Source organism: Sceloporus occidentalis, unplaced genomic scaffold (assembly GCF_023333645.1).
Source record: "Sceloporus occidentalis isolate IW3139 unplaced genomic scaffold, rSceOcc1.0.p SCAF_29, whole genome shotgun sequence".
Classification (NCBI taxonomy): Eukaryota; Metazoa; Chordata; class Lepidosauria; order Squamata; family Phrynosomatidae; genus Sceloporus; species Sceloporus occidentalis.
In genome coordinates, this window is record NW_028317009.1 from 3,916,494 (window position 1) to 3,936,309 (window position 19,816).

The 19,816-nt window shown below is 46.0% G+C and overlaps 1 pseudogene; it reads right to left on the bottom strand.

The window, feature by feature from the left end:
* LOC149299118 (ryanodine receptor 3-like) overlaps positions 1 to 19,816 on the bottom strand; it is a 208,647-nt pseudogene that overhangs the window by 66,664 nt on the left and 122,167 nt on the right.

The window sequence follows — 19,816 nt, forward strand, 5'->3', positions numbered from 1 at the left end:
GTTTAGCGGCGTCCCAAAGGGAATTTATAAATTTACGGGTGTTGTCGGAGGGTTGTCGGCCCATAACAAATCCCACCTGGTCTGGATGGAGAAGGGAAGGGAGCAGAGGGGCTAACCTGTTGGCCAAGATCTTTGCGTAAATTTTGATGTCTGTGTTTAGAAGTGAAATGGGTCTAAAATTGGGGCACAAAGTGGCCGGTTTACCCGGCTTAGGCAAGGTGATGACATGGGCCCTTAAGTTTTCAGAGGGAATGACGCCCGAAGACATGAAGGAACGGAAGAGCGACAAAAGATGGGGACCTAAAGTAGGCAAGAAGGCACGATAATACGCAGCAGTGAATCCATCCGGACCCGGGGCCGAGCCCCTCTTGAGTTGGCATACAGCCCTCTCAATCTCGCGGAGTTCTATGGGTAAGGCAAGGGATTCTGAGAGATCAGGTGCAAGAGAAGGCAAAGGAGTGGAGTCAAGATAAGTGTGGATATCCCCTTGCGAGGGTTGGGAGAGAGAGACATCATGTTTGAGATTGTACAGTTTGGAATAATAGGTAGCGAAGGTCTCCACCATTTGGGAAGGGTTGCGAATAGCCTGTCCATCGTGATCAATGATGTGAGAGGGACGGGATAACGAAACAGTGTGTCGTAGTTTCCTAGCCAGAAGGGAATCAGCCTTGTTGCCCTTTGCGTAACATTTTTGTTTGAGCTTCAGCAGCATGTAAGCCGTGGAGCGGGCATTAATTTCCGATAATTGAAACTGAAGCTGCTGAATTTTACGTAGGAGAGAATCAGTCGGGTGGCGTTTGTGGAGAGAGGCACAGTCATGAAGTTGAAGAAGTAGGGAGGTTTTAGTAATGCATGATTGTTTTTTAAGATGCGAGGCTAAACTGATGAATCTTCCGCGCATGACCGCCTTATGAGCATTCCATAATGTGTCCACAGGAGAATCGGGGGCGAAATTATCCTGAAGGTAGTGTGTGAGGTGCGTCTGTATGTGTTCTTTATGTGTTTGGTTAAGCAACAGGCTGTCGTTAAGGCGCCAAGTGCCTTTCCCAGATATAGGATGAGAAAGCCTGAGGGACAGTAGGAGTGGGGCATGATCCGACCAGGAAATGGAACCTATGGAACAAGTCCTGGCTGTTTGTAGAGCAAATTTATCTAGGAGAATATAATCCATGCGGGAATAAGATTTATGGGGGGCTGAAAAATACGTGTAATCCCGTTCTGAAGGATGTAAAACCCTCCAGGCATCGAATAATTGATGGGAGTGCAGCAGAGAAGACATAGCAGAACCGAGAGCATGGGTACGGGAGGCATAGGGGGTTTGAATGCGGGTGGAGCTGTCCAGTGAAGGTTGGAGGGCGGTGTTCAAGTCCCCACATAGGATGACCTGGCCCTGTTTCAGGGTCTCCAATTTCATAAGAAATGAGCTAGAAAATTGCGATTGGGAGGTGTTGGGAGCATAAAAGGAGGCTATGGTGTAGCGCACCGAGTGAATTTCACACACCAAGATGAGGTAGCGCCCCTGCGGGTCTAGGCACTTGCGTAACAAAGAGAATGACAAAATGTTCGATAAGAGGATCGAGACACCCGCACGTTTAGTGGCGGCCATAGAATGGTATTGCCTCGTGAAGTGTTTGGAGTACAGAGGAATCCGACTAGTCTTTTTGAAATGCGTCTCTTGAACACATATAATGTTGGCCTTATTGGCCTTGGCCTCTGCCCACAGTGAGTGTCTCTTTTGGGGTGAATTAAGACCTTTAGCGTTGATAGAAAGTATATTTAAATCAGCCATAGGTCAGCGGTGAAGAGGACAACAAGGTAGATAGGACCCGCAGGGACACTGAGCCCAAAAATACGAACGGCGGAGGGAAGCCGCTTAACCGACCACACCCAACCAGGTAAGACGTGGTGACACAGTAAGAAACAGCGCAAGTCAGATACATCGCATGTTACAAACATAAATAAAAAATAGACAAAACAATAAAAATGCAAAACCAGGACAAAATGTCCAAACATTGTAAAGAGAGAGTGTGCTAAAGCTATAGATAGCACCGGGGGGTGGAAGAATGTATGAGGAAGAGACCCGAACATCAGGGGTCCGCACAACCAGAAACGCGAGCGGCTGCATGTGGAGTGTGAGATATGAGTGTGGAGAGAGCTGGCCCTGTTAAAGAAAAAGTGAGGTTGACATGTGAGATGCAAATGTGCATAGCCCCGTAATGAGGACCGGTAAGTACCCAACCGATTGAGTATGGAAAGTCACAAGCTTGTGCAGGCCCCACTCTAATTAAGCACAAGGGCCCTTGGCACTTAACATAGGGGAGCCCAGATTTGAAAGCGACCAAGTGGGTCGACATTACGTAGTAAATGTGAATAAAATAAAAAAAATAAAAAAAGCACGTGTAAAAAACCAAACAGAAAAATGAAACATAACTATGCGCGCTACAGCTCCTGACCAGGGGCGCGACAGAAGGCCCACCACGGGAGTGAAACGCACGGGTTACCGTCCCAAAGAGCAATGCCTCAGGCCTTCGTGGACCAGTCACACTTCAATTGTTTCTGCGGGGTGATCTTCGCCGGCGACGGAGTTGGAGACTGTTGAGAGGGATCTGTGTCTGGGTCAATCCCCCACTTGCGCAGGAGAGCCATGCCGTCCTCCGGGGTGTGTAGAGTCGTCGAGCTGCCATCTTTGGTAATAATGAGGCGGATGGGATAACCCCATCTGTAGGAGATCTGCTTGGACCGCAAAAGGCTTGTCACTTGGGCAAAAGAACGGCGTCGCTGGAGGGTGAGCTGCGAGAGATCAGTGAGCAGCATGATATTCTGAAAGCGGGAAGGTAAGTCTGGTTTGCGTCTGGCCGCTTGCATTATCTTGTCCTTAGTGTCAAAAAAATGCACCCGGGTTAGAACATCCCTTGGAGATGCCTGTGAGAGTGTCTTGGGCCTGGAGGCACGGTGTAAACGGTCAAGGCGTATGTCGGCGTTATTACCTGTGCCCAGGAGGTGCTTAAAGAGATCCGTGACAAACTCACGTAAGGCCTCCTGGCCTATAGCCTCCGGAATGCCCCGCAGGCGTATGTTGTTGCGGCGGGAGCGGTCCTCCAGATCCATCACCTTCGTCTGAAGGGTAGCCATCTCCGTCTTGAGTGCTGTGTGATCGTCCGCAAGGGTGTTATGAGCGTCAGCAAATTCTTCCATACGCCTCTCCAGGTGATCCGTGCGGTCGCCCAAGCCATCAAGATCACGACGGATGGAGTTTGCAATGTCCTGAAAGTCCTGGCGAAGCTGTTCCCGCATTTCTCGTCAGAGCGTTTTCATAGTGTGAGAGGTGAGTGCGTGGGTGTCAGGAGGCAGATCATCGTGGTGGGTGTCCGATGGCGTCGGAGGCCTGGAGCGTGCGGATACGGCAGGGCCTGTGGAGGCGTCAGAGTCCTCCTCAGGATCACGGGGTAGGCCCGACGGACGGGACGAGTGCTTCTTTCGAAGTTTTGGCTCGAAAAAGTTGGGCATTTTCGCTGATTTTTTCGAGCGGTGACCCGACATATGCTGCGAGCAACCCGGGCGAACTTTCAGGGCAAAAACAGCCACGGATGGATGCGGATAGAATGCTGGTTATCTGGGTTAGTACGGAGCTCCTGCACCTAACGTCTGCTCAGATTGCCATCCAGACCACGCCCCAAACTACATCTATTATAATCAACAGCGGTTTGTGAATTATACTCGAGATGCTATTAAAGGAATACATGAGCAACTGGATGCGACCTCCCTTATGGCCTGGCAGAATCGAATGGCCTTGGACATGCTATTGGCCGAGAAAGGGGGCGTGCGCAAGATGTTCGGGAACCAATGCTGCACCTTCATACCAAAGAACACCGCCCCTGATGGGAGCATCACCAAAGCCCTCGAAGGACTAACATCCTTATCAAATCAACTTGCCGAGAATGCAGGAATACATGATGTGTTCACCTCTTGGTTAGAAGGATGGTTCGGGCGATGGTCGGGAATGATAATGTCCGGAATAATTACTATCGCTATAGTAGCTGCAGTATTGATATTCGGAGGATGCTGTTTTATTCCATGTTGCCGAGGACTTTTGAATAAGACAATTGATAAAGCTGGAAATCAGACTATGTACTCTCTGATCGACAAAGAAGAATGTGATCAATTATTGCAAGTATCTGAGACTCTACATATTAATGACGTTGTCGACATGAAAGTCGAATTATCAGTGTTAATGACCGATACTGAAGATGAGGAGTCTGACATTGAATAATATTTTGATAAACAGGAGGGAAATGTTAGAAAAATGCTTATGTAATCATAAATATTATTGCTGACAAAGACAGTAGAAAATGTCTAGTCTATGATGTATCACGAGTTGCGCCAACATATCTACTAAGAGGCGTAACCTGCTTAAAAAGGAACCAATCAGAATGATGCATGCTATTAGAAGTAGATCAGAAACATAAGAAGTCATATAAACCATGTAATCCAAATACGTAATTAGACAACGCTTCGACCTTGGTTTGTTGTGTGCCTTGTCTCGATTATGCGCATAATCTATTAAAGGAAATAACTTTTTCTGAGGAGAATTCGACCATTAATTCAACCAACAGTTACACCTCAAAATAATGCTTCATTAACGCTCAGAATTTTAGGAATGAACTACACAAAAGTGAAGCACAACAAAGAACCAGACCCAGCTGGCAGTTTTCTTGCCTGATGAAGAATATTATCATAACCTCTTACCAGCATTTTAGTTTGGTAGATCTCCAAGCCGGCCAGGACGTTTGCCATTAATGCTTCCGGCTCCTCTTTCTTTCTTCTTGATTCGACCCTCCTTGCTTTCAAGGAATTCAGACTCTTCCTCTGCCTTAGCTTTGTCCTTTTTCTCGCCGTCTTCCATGCTGAGAAAATAATTGTACAATTAGGTGCTGATGTACACAGTACAATGGCTTTGGCTAACAGGTGGACCCAAGCTAGTCAAACACATTACTACTTATTTTAGTCATCCGTGCCAAGGCGTCGTTAAGTCGCGCAAAACGTACTACAGGCAGAAGTGCCGATATCTTTCAGAGACCGGATAGCCAACAGATCTGGCTTCCCAGGTGTTAGTGAAGTAGATGTCCCACTATTACACGTCGTGCCAGCGTTACACGGTATAATATTGTTCTGCGCCTCAATACAACAGATTGAAAAGCCTTCCTGTTCCGGCTTTTCACTAACGTGTTAAGGACGCTCAAAAGCGATAAAGCTAAACGGATTCATTGGAAGAATTATGCTTTTTACAGAATCTAGGTATAATCTTACTTAGACTGTAAGCTCCTCAGGCCAGGGACCTCCTTCCCTAATGTATCCACACGCAGTGTACCCCAGTGTACTTGGCCACAAAATAGACTACATAACGGCACCTGGCCCGTATTGCGCTCTAAACTATAAAGTGCTGCGTTGCTTATTTTCCCATCAGCTTTTTCTGTTCTTGGAAGTACTTTGGGAGACGGATGCTTTGATGATAGCAAGTTCATGAAGTTCAAAGCGTGTTAGTCCGTTTAATGTAATTCATAATCAGCGTTCAGAGCAAACAAGAGAAACGTACTCAGCCTTCTCGGATTCGGCCTTCAGGTCGTCCTCTTGCTCTTTGGCAATTTCTGCTGCCTGTAATCACTAGACTTGCGCATTCGTCTTCGGGCGAACATGAAAACGAGCACGAAGAGGCCGTTTTTTTGTTCGTTCCGAAGACACGCCGAAGAGAATACAGTGCCGGCAAAACGTAGGAGAAGACGAAGACTCCCAACCACAAAGAATCGAAAATTCTTCGTGATCGTCTTCGTTTTTGCCGCGCAGGAGTGAGCTGATCTCGTCTGTCCAATCAGCTCACTCTTGTGACGTCACGCTAAGGGTCTCGTCCAATGCCTGTGCTGCTGTTTTTTGAATTCTGAAGGAGCCTTTATAAGACCAGAGCTTGCCTGAGAGATCCATTCTTTTTTCGCTGTGACTGCTTTGGCAACACTGCTGTGCTGCATCCGAGCGTTACAGAGAGATTGTTCTGTTCTGTGTGAGACTGGTAAGCCTTAGCCTGCCATTTCTCACAGTGTACTTCATCCTCACTTCAGTGCTACTTAATATAATTAATAATAATAATTTGATTAATTTAATTTTTTTTTTTTTTTAATTTGTCATCAACTGTAGTGTAAGTGCTGTTGAGTTGACAGTGCACCCAGTGTCTCAGTGGCACTGGGGTGCCCTTGCCCTGGGCTGGCACCAGTGCCTACTGCCTGTCCTGCTTAAATAAATTAAATAGAATTTATAAATAATAATTTAATAGAGTCTATAATTTAATAGTTCATTATAATATTATATATATATATATATATATATATATATATATATTTGTCAGTCATATATATATATATATATACACTATAGTATACTAGTGTAGAGTGTACTGTAGACATTCATCTACTAGTGTCTAATTTAAAATCAGTAATATTAATTCATATAATTAATAATTGAATTCATTATAAAATTATATATATATTTGTCAGTTATAGTTAGTAATAGTATACTAGTGTAGAGTGTACTGTAGACATTCAAGACATCTACTAGTGTCTAATCTAAAATCAGTAATATCAATAATTCTATAATTCTTTCTTATCTTAATAGTTAATTAAATTAGCTATAAATAAAAGTAATAATATTAATTAATTACTACTAGCGTATAGTTCAGCTAATCTTATTAGTACTGGTGCTGCAGCTCTATAGTTTGTGCTTTGTTTTAGCAACAGCAAGAGACCAAGTCAATTTTTCTTAATTAATAATCTTTCATTTTATTTCATTTGTTTTGCTCACCTCAGTCCATCAGTGAAGTGAACTTGTTGGGCTAGTGAGTGCAGCCGCATAAGTGCTGTGTTTTTTTTTTGATCAGCAAGCAGTGACGTTAACTGTTTTGCAAAGATTTTCTCATTTATTTTACATTTTATTTCAATTTTATTAGAGGTACCCTTAGTGTTTTGCTCACCTCAGTCCATCAGTGAAGTGAACTTGTTGGGCTAGTGAGTGCAGCCGCATAAGTGCTGTGTGTTTTTGTTCAGCAAGCAGTGAAGCTAACTGTTTTGCTGTGACATTTTATTTTATTTCTAATTCTTTTCAAGAAAAATTGACTGTGACGAGCTGTACTAAGCAAAGCTTCAAGCTGCTAGCTGTAGTACTAAAATAATTCTAATCTTCTTTAATCTTAATCTATAATATATTATAAATAATATATAACAATATAAATTCTAATTCATAATCTATAATAGGGCTGCAACTAACGATTATTTTAATAATCGATTAGTTGGCCGATTATTTTTTCGATTAATCGGATAAAAAAAAACAATATGCAAATTTTTTGTTTATTTCAAATAATTTAATGAACTGGATGTTAAAAAACAACTTAAAATTTACATTAACATTCTTATTTTGTTATGATGTAATAAAAAAACAATATTTTCAAAGTACAAAAACCCAAACACAATATTTATGAAACAAAATAACCCCAAACATTCTGAAAAGAGGTGGACTATTACTGTTCAAGAAACTTTGCCCCAGCCCTGGCACTTTGCACCCAGCACTCAGCACTTTGCACCCAGCCCTGGCACTTTGCACTCAGCACTTTGCCCCAGCCCTGGCACTTTGCACCCAGCACTTTGCACCCAGCCCTGGCACTTTGCACCCAGAACTTTGCACCCAGCCCTGGCACTTTGCACCCAGCCCTGGCACTTTGCACCCAGCCCTGGCACTTTGCACCCAGCACTTTGCACTGTGCCCCTGCACCCAGTCTCCAACTCTGCCCTGCACCCAGCCCTGCCCCCACATTCTGCCCTGCCCCCACACTCACACCCTGCACCCACTCTGCCCTGCACCCACACTCACACCCTGCCCTGCACCCCCACCCCCACTCTGCCCTGCACCCAGTCTCCCACTCTGCCCTGCACCCAGTCTCCCACTCTGCCCTGCAGCCTAGCAGGAATTCCATTCGATCTGGCTAATGAAGAGCTAGACTATGAGCCAGAGGAAGTAGAGGAGATGAGTGGTCAGGAATCAGATTCCTCAGGGAGCAGTGTCCAAATGACTAGTGCACAATTTTCCCCTGAGCCTCCACCTTCTCCGCTACAATCATCACCATCACCACCACCACCAGCAAAACCTAGCAAATCTAAAGCATTTAGCAGTCCCACTATGGCCAGTACTGTTACCACCAGTCCCACCACCACTAATTCTGCCTCTGTTCATCCCCCCCGAGCAGTAGGAGCAGCACCCAAGGCACACTCCAAGGCTATGCGCGCCCCAATTTGGGAGTTTGAAAATGTTGAAGAAGGGCGCTTTGGAAAGTGCAAACATTGTGGGAAGCTAATAAGCAGAGGGAAAGTGTCTGGCCATTTTACCAGTGCTAGCATGAAGCATCACCTCAGCACTCAACACAACGCTGTGCTATTGGGGAAAGATGCAGAAGTAAAACTTAGTGCAGGCAGCATAGCTGGTGGCCGTGGAAAAACCCCAACAGCTTCTTCTTCTTCTGAGCCAATAGCAGCAGCAGCAGCAGCAGCAGCAGCAACTAGTGCTGGCAGCCAGAGACCAAGGCAGGTTGGAGCACTGCATGTCCAGCCCACCCTGGAACAATTTGTGGCATTCCAATCCAAAAGGTCAATGCCCAAACAGCAGGCCAATAAAGTAACGCGACTGATTGGTCAGTTCATTGCTGTTGGAGGGGCATCCTTCTCTATGATCGAAGGGGAGCCTTTCAAACAATTGATGGCGGCTGTGGCTCCGCAATATACACTTCCGTCACGTTCCACTTTCAGCAGGAACATTGTCCCCTCATTGTATCGGTCCTGTGTTGCAGCAGTGAAAGAGGAGCTTTCAAAGGCTGCTGGTCAGTGTGTTCATTTCACTACAGATTTGTGGAGTGCACCTAGCGGCCAGCATGCCTTTCTTTCTTTGACAGCACACTGGTGGCAGCCCGGTGTGTCTAAGGAAGCTGCTGCAGCAGGCTACCGATCTTTCCTTCTCCATGCAGAAGTGATGGATGAAAAGCACACTTCCCAAAATATTCTGCATGCGATGAGGAAAATGTTTAGCCTTTGGGTGGGAGCAGAGGCGGGCACCAATGTTGAAGTTGGTTTTGTGGTAACTGACGGAGGTGCCAATATGGTGAAAGCGCTGCGAGATGGTCATATTGTTGGTGTGCGCTGTGCAGCCCACATCATCCATCTTGTAGTGAAGGCAGCAATGTCAGAAGGAACTAATGTGGCAGCAGTAGTTCTGTCCCGCTGCAGAAAGATCGCTGGGCACTTTCAGGCTAGCCAACTTTTGAGGGAAGAGCAAGAGAGGTCAGGTCTTCCCGTACACTGCCTACGCCAGGATGTCAGTACACGGTGGAACTCCACGTTAGACATGCTGGAGAGGATTTTGGAGCAGCAGAGGGCAATCCATAATCTTGCCTCAGAGCACAATATTGGGATTACCTCTCCATTGAATAGGGAGGATTGGACAGTGATCGCCCAGCTAGTGGCAGTCCTTAAACCATTCAGGGATGCTACAGGAAATTTAAGCTCAAACACTGCCAGTCTGGCCCAGGTAATCCCAGTGTTCTCCCATCTAGGCAGCAAGATGGATGTGTTCCTTGGAAAGCGTGAGGCTGTTCAAGGTGGCACTCTACATCCTGACGTAGCAGCCATAGCCAGGAAGCTGAAGGATCTGCTACACCGGCGGATCCTTCAGCTTCCTGAAATGGAAGAGAGTCCCGAAATGATGCTAGCGTGCCTTTGCGATCCAAGAATTAAGGGAAAGCTAGCTTTGAAATTTAATGTTCTCAGTAGCTACCGGGAGCAATTGGTCAACAAGGTGCGTGACTGGCAGCGTAAAATGGGAATGCTGTCCGAGGAGGGAGAGGTGCAGGAGGAGGAAGAGATGATGTGGTCTGCTACTCCTAGCAGCAGCATCAGCAGCAGTGCCACAAGCAGCACAACACAGCTGAGTGGAGCAGATGCGTTTTGGGAAGAGGCACTTGGGAGTATAGTTGGACCATCTGACAGAGCTAGCAGCAGAAAGGAGAGTAGTGCTGCTGAAATGGTCAAACTTTACCTCTGTGAAGTTCCTTCTGCGCCTAATGTTGATCCTCTTAGCTACTGGGATGAAAAGAAGAGTGTGTGGCCTGCACTCTCATGGGTTGCGCAGCAGCTACTATCATGTCCGCCAACCACTGTTCAAAGTGAGCGCGTGTTTTCTATGACTGGAAACATACTGAGTCCACAGCGCTCACGCATGGCACCTCATCTGATGGAGCAGATTGCCTTTCTTAAATTCAATCTGCCCAAGTTGGGTTACCCAGCTCTTAGCTTGGAAAGTTAATTTTTTTTCTCTGTAATGTTTAAGGTAGTTTCTCCCCCTGGTTGCACGTGTTTGTGGTGTGGCAACGTCTGCTACCTCCGCCGGTGTAGCCAATTTACGCTAGGGCCTAGTGTCTGAGTTCTGGAAGTCCGCTCCCAAACGCCATGGACTGACAGTCTTCGGATGCTTTGCCCTGGGGTGAAACAGGTGAGCGGGTCGTCAATTGCCCACCCATTCACCTTTTTCCGTTTCCAACGCTGCTGCTGGTGGTGGTGCCAGTATCTTTTGCCAGTTCGCTTCCTGGCTGGAATCATGCCTCAAATGTCCCTAATGGAGAGGGTAGTTTCTCCCCCTGGTTGCACTTGCTGTGGTGTGGCAGTGCCTGCTACCTCCGCCGGTGTAGCCAATTTACGCTAGGGCCTAGTGTCTGAGTTCTGTAAGTCCGCTCCCAAACGCCAAGGACTGACAGTCTTCGGATGCTTTGCCCTGGGGTGAAACAGGTGAGTGGGTCGCCAATTGCCCACTCATTCGCCTTTCCCATTTTTCAATGCTGCTGCTGCTGGTGGTTGTGGTGGTGGTGCCAGCATCTCTTCTGTGCCAGTTCGCTTCCTGGCTAGAGTCATGACCAAAATGTCCCTAACGGTAAGGGCAGTTTCTCCCCCCTGGCTGCGTCTGTCTGCGGTGTGGCAACGCCTGCTACCTCCGCCGGAGTGGCCAGCTTACGCTAGGGCCTTGTGTCTGAGCTCTGGAAGTCCGCTGCCAAACGTCTAGGACTGACAGTGTTTGGGTGCTTTGCCCTGGGGTGAAACAGGTGAGTGGGTCGCCAATTGCCCACTCATTCGCCTTTCCCATTTTTCAATGCTGCTGCTGGTGGTGGTTGTGGTGGTGGTGCCAGCATCTCTTCTGTGCCAGTTCGCTTCCTGGTTAGAGTCATGCCCAGAATGTCCCTAACGGTAAGGGCAGTTTCTCCCCCCTGGCTGCCTCTGTCTGCGGTGTGGCAACGCCTGCTACCTCCGCCGGAGTGGCCAGCTTACGCTAGGGCCTAGTGTCTGAGCTCTGGAAGTCTGCTGCCAAACGTCTAAGACTGACAGTGTTTGGGTGCTTTGCCCTGGGGTGAAACAGGTGAGTGGGTCGCCAATTGCCCACTCATTCGCCTTTCCCATTTTTCAATGCTGCTGCTGCTGGTGGTGGTGGTTGTGCCAGCATCTCTTCTGTGCCAGTTCGCTTCCTGGCTAGAGTCATGCCCAAAATGTCCCTAACGGTAAGGGCAGTTTCTCCCCCCTGGCTGCGTCTGTTTGCGGTGTGGCAACGCCTGCTACCTCCGCCGGAGTGGCCAGCTTACGCTAGGGCCTTGTGTCTGAGCTCTGGAAGTCCGCTGCCAAACGTCTAGGACTGACAGTGTTTGGATGCTTTGCTCTGGGGTGAAACAGGTGAGTGGGTCGCCAATTGCCCACTCATTCGCCTTTTCCATTTCTATTTCATTATTTTCCTTCTGATACACAACCAACCAACCAAACATAACACACACAATAACACAAATAACACAGTGACATAACACATAACACATATAACACACAGTGACAACACACATAACACATACACGTACAATGCACAAATCACAAGGACCTTTCCTCTTGTTATTTGTCCTGGCCTTCACTTTTACACTCACTAGCATTAACGCTATAACTCACACATACTATAACATTTTTCCATCCACATACCTGCCAACAGACCCAACTTTTTCAGGGACAGTCCTGCTTTTTTCCAGTCCTGTCCCATCTAATTTAGCTATCTAGGTATGCAAATACACGTTGGTAGTTATAGCTCGGTAGGTAGCACTAGTATAAACATTAAATAAATATAATAAAGTACTAAATAATAAATCTAACTTTAAAATACATTTAAATAAACCCCTTAATTTTTTAAAACCCATTAAAATTAAATTAGTATTTAGACATAATACATCTTTAACCAAACCAGTGCACTGCTACTAATCTTAAACATAACCGTACATTAACCCTAAGCTATTTTTTAGTTCTTGTCCAACATTTTTCCATCCGCATACCTGCCAACACACCTAAGATTTTGGTGGACAGTCCTGCTTTTTTCCAGTCCTGTCCAGTAAAAGTTGGGTTGTTGCAAAGTATGCCATTGTGAATAGGTAGCAAATGTTAGGCATGTATTACAAGTGGTCCAAAATCAATTTAAAAATGTAAAATAATCCCTATTCTTTTATTAAACATCTACGGATGATGATCTTGTGTATGATAAACGGACGCCAAGTTCCTTGGAGCATTTGTCTCTAGGTCATTTTGTGTACAGTACACCTCAGTACGTGTGTGTAACAGGGGGCTGGCCTGCCATCAACGAATGAAGTGCGTTCTGCAATTCACTCGTTGATGCCAGACCAGCCCCCTGCCGAAACGACCAATAGAGTTGCACACACGTTCCTTCACGGCAGCTGCTGCTGCTCCGATGTGTTGTTAACCCCGTATTAACCCCTGCTAGGCAACCGGGAAGGAAACGAAGATTAAACGAGCACGAAGAATGTCCGCGAATATTCGCCCGAAGAGAAGACAGGAACGGGCGAATATTCGCGGAATACGAAGGTTTTTTTCCCCCCGAAGACGAGCACGAAGACGAACACGAAGAGCCCCCTGGTGCCCAAGTCTAGTAATCACAAGGTAGGGACTTCTTCACTAGACACAGACCGGCGCCGTTACATTTCCACACAAACAATTCAATTAGCATTGCTGTCGCCGCATCTTCAACATCTCTTACTAGCGTTGGCCGGGGCGGCTCGAGAACTTTGCGGCCAAACTAATTAATTCAGACAAGATTGTGTGCATAATAAAAGTGATATTTCCCCCAAAATCTAAGCCGTAGAAGGATTGTGAGATACCTAAGCACTGGTGTGCACAGATATGCCACATCCCGTGGGGATATTACATACACATATACATGTGTACATCTACATAGCCACACGCATATATAAACACAATAACCTTCAAATTACACCCCAACCCAACATGTGACTATTTTAACACCGTTTAATTTATTATATGAACTGAAGGCTCGTAAGATGTTCATATAATATTTTTCCAGCTGTTGAGGAAGCAAGATGGACTGGAAAGGGAGACAGGCAGAATCAATGATTGGAGACTTTGTCTTTCTCTAAGCACTTTGGAGCAGCTCCAGGTGACTTGGAAGTAGATGGAGTAGAAGGTTGGTGTCACCGAGATGACCGCTCGTAAAGAGATTTTGTTTAAAATCTGGGTGTTGGGAATCACAGCTCACGCGGAAATTCACTAGCATCGCGACAGTAATGACATTAAAGTAACTATGAAGAAGCAGCAGAAGCTTCCTAACGGCAAACGTACTCATCCTGCCCAGAAATATTTATCCAACAGGCAGGACGGAGGGCGATCGGTGGCAATATCGGCAGAGTGCCACCTTTCATACGGCTCCCTTATATCCAGGTAGATCGTATTTGGGCAGCTGCTCTGAACCTGAAGCCACATACCGTTACAGCCTTAGCCTTAGACGGGGCTACAAACCGTGTTGGGGAGAAAGGGAGCTGAAAACAGGTTGGTTGGATTTCTTTATTACAGATATCGAGATACAGGCTTTCATTACGTGCTTTGCTGGTCCGTTTTTCTAGGTTCTCTTAAATTAATGAGGAGATACGTTGCCAGGTAGAGGCGCAGGCCATGGAATCTCCATTACTCAGGCTAGACACTGGGTTTGGGGTGGAAGTGAAGGGATTTGGAAAAATGTTAGCACTGTACAGCTAGGACTTCTTATTTACAGTTGGGATTATGTCCCTGATGAAATAGTCGGGAATATAGAGACAAGATTAGTGGAAGGACGTGTCTACAGGGAAAGGGGAACAGCGCAGGAACCGAGAATCCATAAATCCCCCGGCACGTGAGGATATAGAGAAGGACCTCACAAACGTAAACACAAACATTCAAACAATGTAAGAGAACGACACGGAACGACGCGGAAATCTGTATTCCACTCGTCGCTCAAATCGTAAGCAATTATTCTATTTTACAAACACGAGTAACGCACAAACACTCGGCTGTTCCTACATCCCAAGTGACGTCATGCTAATCGGGCGAGGGATTCCCGCCTCAGACCTTGACGGCTAACGAGGGATTCTGCGATGGGGCAGCCGGCATGTAACTAACTGCTAATTAACATCCCGCGGAACAAGCTTGCGACAGATCGTCCTCTGCCCCAGACTGGACACATCCGCCCGTCAGCTCCTTCCCTCTCCCAGTAAGCGGACCCGCTGTGGCTGTCCGAAGAAAGCAGTCACAGACCAGCACTTCCCTCAATCATGAGACAGGACTTCATGCTTTGAGGTTAAAACAGAACTCTCTTTATTACAAACACACAGAACTTATATACAATCTCCATCCACTGTGCACCGAACCCAACCCCCAATCCTATCAGCCACATCCCATCAGCCACATCCCCTCACAAATCCCGTCGGTATACAGGGGATGTATCAGGTGAGGGGATTAAGGGATACAATGGGTTTCCCGCACCTGTGTTATCCCCCCTGTAGTGCGGGTGCCGTCTGGGCAGACAGGGCTGTGCTGGCTGATTAAGAGCCCCAGCCAGATTACAGGATCGTCTCTTGGAAGGCCGGAGCTGCAGGCGCATTCAAACAGGGTACAAATAAATATAATAATAACAACAACAGTGAAGATCAGACAGGGTTCTTCACAAAGCTAATGAGCTCCTCTGGCTGCAGGGCAACTCTGCGAGATATTTCCAGGCGGGGGGGGGGGGGGGGGATTGTGGTGGGATTGGTGCACTTTATCTGATGGAAACGCGTCCCTGAACGAGTGATACTAACAGCAGAGCCATCTCTGTGACTCAGACCCAATGGTACGACGTATGAAAGGAATCATTAACCGCCCTTTCAAGAAAACCTCCCTGTACGCGGGTTACGGCATTTCGGCCAAACGTCCCCGTATCATTCCTCGCTATCATACCAAGTACAATTGGGATAAACGTGTCTCCCGATTAAAACCTCCAACAGGCACGGCAAGGAATGGGTCGTTTCTCGTACACGGGATTCGTTATAATGGGAACGCAATCCGCAGATCCGCAACCCACAGCCGGCTCCGCGTGCTCCTTAGTATGTTCATTGTTATACCAAGCTGATTCTCCGGGGCTGCGTGGCCTGCCCTGATCTGACTCCCATTACAAGGTTCTGTATTCTATCAGATGAACTTCATACAGTGAAGGGGGAACATTCTAGATTTTTCTCCTCATCTAGAGGAACACGCGTGTGACTTGGAAATGACGTCACAGGGTAAGCGTTATAGCTGCATTTCCATAGTAACAGGAGCCCATGCTTTGTAATGTATCATAACGCTACCATTAAAAATGTAAAACTCACAAATAACAGATTTTGAGAGACAAAATGTAGTGCCCCTCACTGAAGAACATCAGAAGTGATTCGGTCATGATAAATACAAGAAAAGCCAGTAATAAACTAACCTCAGATCTAATTGATTTGCCAATCGTCCACCAGACAAGGATCCATGTCGGCATTTTACCTTTTAACCGATTAACTACTACAAGACTTTCCAATGCAGATTCCGGAGGGAGACGTGAATCCCATCGATCGAACTACCCAACAAAATCCCTGGTGGCCGATTACTCTGAGCCCCTCATAAAAGAAGAGACGCTGAAGGAATGACCTGCAGTGGACTAATGGGGCCGGAGTCAATGAACCTTGCTACATGCCACGTTCCTACATGGACAACAGCAGGGAAACCACAGGAGGGAGGGTGGCAACCATCAACCTGCAAGAAGAAGAAGCAAGCAGCAAGTAAGGCCACTGCAACCCTAGCAGCAGCCCACACATACACCTAACCCTATCTATCTATCTATCTATCTATCTGTCACTCCATTCCATGTGCCTCCTACCCTGTGGAAGTGTCCTCGTTTTGAAAGTGGCATCTTTTGAAGTGGCGAGTTAAAACATGAGTTAAACAACAGGAGGGAAACCACAGGAGGGGGGCACCCAGCAAGTAACGCACCCAGCAACCCTAAAAGCACCCCCCACCCCACAACCAACACAGGTAAGCCTACACCCTCCAATACGTTCCCAATACCTGCGTGTCCGTCTCAACACCTATCCCTCACCTACCTCCACTAACCTTCCGTCTATCGCAAATCGCCTCACATTGCCCGTAGCTCGACTCCTCTAAAACCCACACTCCCGGTAATCCCACCATCCGCTCCTGCCACATATCATTCTATCATCTCCATTACCGTTGTTGTTGGTAACCACTCCACTATCCCATCAGCAGTCCACGTTCACTTCACCTCCTCACATTCACCCTTGCCTCTGCTCACACCTTCATTCCTCACATCCAGTCACTCTCCTACCTTCCACCAATTCAATCCACACTGCACCGAGATTATTTCATCCCCGCCTCCGTTCCCTCAGATTTACTTACTTACTTACCGTGGAAATGTTCCACCCCTCCTCATATGAGGGACGCCTCTCTCGAGCCAAAAGCCTCCCGGGAGCTATTGAGTAAACCTGCCGAACCTTCAGAGCGGCAAGAGCAGATATCTGGAAGAAGTAAATAATTCAGACACACCCAAGGCGTTCGTTCTCAGTCACTTCTCAATTTATTCATGGTCGCGAGCGGGTTTAAAGACTATTTCAGGTGGATTCACAAAGAAAAATGTAACACTCAGCATATAGCGGGTACGACTAATCCACATCAAACAAACATAGACCAAGGTAAAAAGTTCTCATTTACACAAGAGTTAACTATCTTCCTAGCATCCACACAGGTAAACATATGATGTTATCTCGTTACTTAAAGATGAGAAAGAAACCATCAACAAGACTCGTCTACGTTGGCAAAAGCGTCTACGACAACATGTATATGTAATCTAAAATGGTGTCCATTTAAATTCCACATTTACATTCCGCCTCGTACTCAACCGTCAACAACACAACACAACCCCTCTCTGACAACCCACCTGCTCAAGGAAGCGTACAACATTCCTTCCCGGTACTCCCGACCATCATAATCCTCATCAAGCCATCTAAACAATCAACCAATCAATCAATCAACAGCTTCGACACATCATCGGAACCGGATCAACTCATCCCCATCCAAGCCGTCCTCTCCTATTCTCTCACTTCCCCCTCCAACTGGATTGTAAACTGACAAGAGCAGAGCCCTTTGCAGCACTTTATTATCGTATGTATGTATGTATGTATGTATTTCTACATTGCTTTTCTGACCACAACAGCTCTACAGAATCTGCAAGCACACTATCAATCAATAAAATATTAACAGCTAACTAACTGTGAATCTTACTGTGTGTCTGCCTGACCATTGGTGTGTGTCTGTCTGTCTGTCTGGGTATATATAATAAAAGTGTCTGCCTGTCTGTCAGTCACAATACATATGTCAGTCAGCATCTACATTACATTACATTTATTTATAAAGCGCCAGCCGATTCCGCAGCGCTGTTTGTTACATTCATTAGAACAATTTATAAACAAACACAATAACACATACAATACCAAACTGCTGCAAAGGAGAAGAGGGCCCTGCTCTTGCGAGCTTACAATCTAGCCGGTGGTTGAGGGGAGTGAGACGATAGGAGAAGACAGCTCGGGTGAGGATGAGTTGATCTGCTTCTGATGCGTTGAAGCCGTTTGTTCCGATGGCTGTAATTAGGATGATGACGGTTGGGAGTACTGTAAAGCAACGTTGTACACTTCCCTGAACAAGTGGGTTTTCAGAAAGGTTTTGAAAAGTTGTGTACGAGGCAGAAAGTCTGACTGAACGGGGAAAGGGATTCCACAGGAGGGGAGCGGCACGGGTGACATCCTGAATACGGGAGTGGGAAGAGGTAACTACCTGGATCTCTTACTATGCATCTTCCTCAACATACACACACACACACACACACATATTCCTTGAATCCATCAACTGTTTCCAGGTAGCAAATTATCTATCTATCAATCAATCAACGTGGCTGCCTCTCTCCTGCTATATCTCCATTACAGCTAGATAAATAAATAAATATTACAGCAAACCATTCAGCACCATGGACAGTGGGACCTTCCCAGCTACAGCTGCCCAGTGCGCCAATGGCGCCCACTGCTACATTAAAAGACAATGAGTGCATCTGCATGTGTGCATCATGTCACTGCAGTCCATTAACACCACACCACACATATCATGATATGACGACATTCATTAATAAATACAGTCAATGATCCAAATACAGCATATCATAAATGCTGACACATTGGCCACCAGATAGACAGACTTACATGTGATCACCATCCCATCTTGAGCAGAGTCAAAGTCATATAATATGACTAACTCTCAGTTAGTTAGTTAGATCAACTAACTAACTATTCAAGTTATACTCCAGCCCCCATACACACCTTCAAGACATGTGTGTTTGTTTGTTTTATGTGACCATACCTACCGTTTTCTATCCTAAAATGCACAAAGGAATTCCAAACTGTACATCTATTTGGTCACACAACCGATCCTCAGCTATGTCGCTGTATTTTGTTCAATGAAAAGCATGAATCAAAGTATACTGGAATCAATCAACAATCCCCTACCTTAAGACTATATGGCCAAGTGGCCTGTCCCTTGAAGCTACGATTTCAAACTCATACCTCCATATCTTCTCGGACTTGCTCTTGTTGTTGATCTCCTCTCAATTCTCCAAAGTCATCAATGATCACACCTGGTTTCCTCTCAATTCTCCAAAGTCATCAATGATCACACCTGGTTTTGTTTGTTTGTTAGAACAAAACACACACAAAACAAATGAACATGAACATGGAATTGCTAATGGAAACACATCAACATACACACATCAACTATAGCAACCAATTGCATTTGATTGATTGGGCCATTCCAAACATCTATACATTAATAAGACACAATAGCCAACAATGCTATGTTTGTTTTGTTGTTTGTTACTTAGTTAGGACTGAGTTACTTTTAATTCTTACTTACTTATAGGGCTGCAACAACTAATCGATAAAATCGATAATAATCGATAATGAAAATCGTTGCCAACGAATTTCATTATCGATTAGTTGAATCGATTTTTATCGATTATAAAATGAGGGGTTTTTCAGAGCAAACGCTCTGAAAAATACCCCTCATTATATAAACCGTTTCAGTGACTCACAGCAGCAGCTCCTACTTACCAGCCCCTCCCTGTAATCACTGTGACAACTGGCCCCGCCCCCTTCCTTCTCCCAGAAGGCCAGAACCACATGGCTGTGACACTCATCTAACTGTAAGTATAAAATTAATATTTGGGCTGCTGAAAGTTAGGGGAGGTGGGGGTTAATTTAAGGGCAGTTATGGTTAATGGGGTGTTTAGGGTTAATTTAGGGGAAGTTATGGTTAATGGG